A 4,205-nucleotide genomic window follows, 5' to 3' on the forward strand; every position below is an offset into this window, starting at 1 on the left:
GGGGTGGGGAGGTGAGTGTTAGTCCCTGGAGGCAGAGCCTGAGCATGGACCAGAAGGCCATGGCAGAAGGAGAAGCAAGTTGGAATTGGCAAATGGTGAGTTAGGTTGGGTGAATTCTGGAGGAGGCCGGTGTCACACAGCAGGGTTTTATGAGCCCCATATACTAGGTGAAGGAAATGTATGGCAGCTAGAGCTTAACTGATGGAAAACTAGGCTTTGTAGTTACTCTCCAGCCAGCCTAAGTGACATTTCATATCCTTTGGGGAACACGGTGCCCTGACTTGAGGCCACTTCCCGCTTTCTCCATGCCTTGTCCCTTTGCCACCTGGCCCTTCTTTCTTTAGCTTTCCTTCCCATCTTCTCTGAGCAAAGCCAGGAGCCAGAAACGCACAGGACCTGAATTGCTTCTTCCTCAACTGGGGAATGGATATAGTGGCAAGCAAGGATGTCTCCTAGAAGACTTAGAATCCCAGGCGAGGGATAAGGAGTTTGGTTGGGAGGTGAAAACGCAGTCGGTGGATAAGGACTAGATGAAGCTTTCTTCTGATCCAATTTTCATCACATAATGTGGTTTTTGTGTTGCTTCAACACAAGAAAATGTGCCTGACCCTTGCTTCATGAAAAGAAGAATTGAACTTAGGAACTCTAGCCCTTCCTCTTTAAATGTCTAGTTTTAAATATAAAGTGAAACCGGTATCCTCCTCATGTAGCTGTCAGATGCATTCAGAACTGGAGAAAAATTGCCCTGCCCTTTCCCAACTCAAAATAGTCTTCGGCAGTAAAGAGAGGTGGCCCATAGAAGTTCCTCAAGCTAATGGGGGCCGAACACCAATGTGTTGCAATTAGGGTAGAATTTGCAACCTCCAGATCCTGTCAGTAAGCCTCGCCCCCTCAACACAGTCCTTTCACACCCTCCACAATTTATGGAGTCCTGCCCTTGAAGGTTCAGACTAGGCTGACTCGGTTTGCCTGTTGTATTACTTCATTCATTCAGCAAAGTTGGACTGAATACCTACCAGGAATAGAAGTTAAGCTTATAAAAGCAAGTTTGTAAGCTTATCTTCGTAAGTCATTATATATATATAATATATATATATATATTCTATGAGACAGAGAAAGAAATGGAAATGGAAAGAAATGGAAATCTTGGTTGCAGTGGAAGAAGCAATAAAGTTTAGGCCCCCACTTAATGCAATTCATGCTTTAATTGACAATAAACCCTGAACCCCCTCCCCTCCTCAAAGTTACCCCATACATCACTAAACAGCTCAATTCCAGAAAAATAAATGACCCAATCAAAAAATGGGCCAAAGAAGCAAACAGACATTTCTCCAAAGAATACATACAGATGGCTAACAAACACATGAAAAGATGCTCAACATCACTCATTATCAGAGAAATGCAAATCAAAACCACTATGAGATACCATTTCACACCAGTCAGAATGGCTGCGATCCAAAAGTCTACAAATAATAAATGCTGGAGAGGGTGTGGAGAAAAGGGAACCCTCTTACACTGTTGGTGGGAATGCAAACTAGTACAGCCACTATGGAGAACAGTGTGGAGATTCCTTAAAAAACTGGAAATAGAACTGCCTTATGATCCAGCAATCCCACTGCTGGGCATACACACTGAGGAAACCAGAAGGGAAAGAGACACGTGTACCCCAATGTTCATCGCAGCACTGTTTATAATAGCCAGGACATGGAAGCAACCTAGATGTCCATCAGCAGATGAATGGATAAGAAAGCAGTGGTACATATACACAATGGAGTATTACTCAGCCATTAAAAAGAATACATTTGAATCAGTTCTAATGAGGTGGATGAAACTGGAGCCTATTATACAGAGTGAAGTAAGCCAGAAGGACAAACACCAATACAGTATACTAACGCATATATATGGAATTTAGAAAGATGGTAACGATAACCCTGTATACGAGACAGCAAAAGAGACACTGATGTATAGAACAGGCTTATGGACTCTGTGGGAGAGGGAGAGGGTGGCAAGATTTGGGAGAATGGCATTGAAACATGTGAAATGTCATGTATGAAACGAGATGCCAGTCCAGGTTCAATGCACGATGCTGGATGCTTGGGGCTGGTGCACTGGGACGACCCAGAGGGATGGTATGGGGAGGGAGGAGGGAGGAGGGTTCAGGATAGGGAACACATGAGAAATAAAGGAATAAAAAAAATTAAAAAAAAATGAAATCCAATAAGGAAAAGAACTGAAGGCTTTTCCTCATTCTCCACAATCAAGGCTTTTCTCCAGAATGAATTAGCCTGATTACTGGCTAAAAGCTCTCCCACAATCTTTCCAATAAGAGTGTTTCTTTCCTGTAAATTCTCCAAAGATGATGCTCCACGTTGGTTCCACTCACAGGCCGCTCTCCAGCGTGAATGAGTTCAGTGTGCCCCCACGCCTCCCCCCGGCGGCCTCCCCCATTCACACACACGCCTGCTTCCTGTCCTGGTGAATCAGCCCACATTGTCCAAGGCTGGAACTCTGATTGAAGGTTCTTCCTCATCCCTTCTGCTCCCAGGGCTCCTATCCACTCTGAAATCCCAGATGTCTAATTAGCTCTGAGCACTGTCTAAAAGCGCTTTCACAGCTCTGACGCGCATGTGGTCTTTCTCCAGTGTGAATTCTCTGACGTTGAATGAGCTTTGCTTTTCCCGAAAGCCCTTACAGTTACGGCATTTGTAGAGTTTCTGCTGCGTGTGAATTAGCTGGTATCAGGATGCTGCCGGATGCCTCCTGCAAACGGATTCTCTCCAAGATGAACGTTAGGGAGGCGGGGTGCCAGGAGAAAAGTGGCCTCTGTTTCATAACAAAGATGTTTTCTCCAAGAAGTGCACTGTAATAAGGAATAAATTCTGAATTCTGTTCTAAGATTTGGCCATACCTATCTTATTTGTGGGTTTTCTCACTGCTTAAAAAATGTGTATGAATTGCGAATGTTCTCATGTTCATCCCATTCATGGGACGGATTCTCCAGGATGTCTCTGTATTCACGGACACCTCAAAACTCAGACCTGGTCAGTGTCCCCCAGGGACCATCTCAATGCAGCTGCCTATGAATCTATGACTGCAGAAAGTTCCCATTCAGACCAGGTGTTCCTGGTCCCAGGCTCATATGAAATTACAGGAAATGTAAATTTCAGCCATTGTCTCTTAAAATATAAAATTTCTCGGACTGAGAATGAAAGATTTGAGCAAATCGATGATAAGAGTGCCTTTGGAGCAAATATAAAAAGTGAAGGGTATAACCGACTGCTGGTCTCTGATATTCTCTTGTTCTTTCTTAACCCAATTTTGGCCACAGTGAGAAAGTGCCCATTAGAAATGCTCACCTTCTCTAGTGACTGGGAGAGAGCATGTGGGCAGTGGCAAGGAGCCACTGTTTCTTGATCTGGGTGCTGGTCAGACAGGCATGTTCACCTAGTGAAAATCCCTAAGTGGTATACTTTTTAGTATAAAAATTAAAAAAAAATCACTTCCCCATCCTTCCAGGCAGCCCCAGGACAGTTCTAGCAAAGGAGATGGGATCAGAATTGGGCTTCCAAGAAAAACATGTGACAGGGAGCAGACTCTGGAGCAAGAACCTTTGGCCTTTTCCCTACCCGCCCCCTTGTTTCTGCTTGATCCTGGTCGTGATGGAGGTACAGCAGCCCTTCTATAAGCACGTGGAGGAAGATTGCCACATGCAAAAGAGGGCACAGTGAACCTAAAGAAGGTTCCTGGTCCTGGTGGCCTTGAATGTCTCACCTCCAGAATTTTCATTGTTTTTAGCCTATGCTATGCTAAGTCACTTCAGTCGTGTCCGACTCTGTGTGACCCCGTAGATGGCAGCCACCAGGCTCCCCCATCCCTGGGATTCTCCAGGCAAGAACACTGGAGTGGGTTGCCATTTCCTTCTCCAATGCATGAAAGTGAAAAGTGAAAGCGAAGTCGCTCAGCCGTGTTCGACTCTTAGTGACCCCATGGACTGCAGCCTACCAGGCTCCTCCATCCATGGGATTTTCCAGGCAAAAGTACTGGAGTGGGGTGCTGCCGGGGACCAGCCCCGGCTGATCCAGGGTATTCGAAGGAGAGACGGCATAGGCGAGGATCAGGATACGATAGCTTCAATTAGATATTAATTAAAGATATAAAGAGTAATAGAATAAGGATAGCTCAGTAGGAAAATTCAGTGGAGAAAA

The sequence above is a fragment of the Bison bison genome, unplaced genomic scaffold (assembly GCF_000754665.1).
Source record: "Bison bison bison isolate TAMUID 2011002044 unplaced genomic scaffold, Bison_UMD1.0 scf7180017864340, whole genome shotgun sequence".
NCBI classification, from domain to species: domain Eukaryota; kingdom Metazoa; phylum Chordata; class Mammalia; order Artiodactyla; family Bovidae; genus Bison; species Bison bison.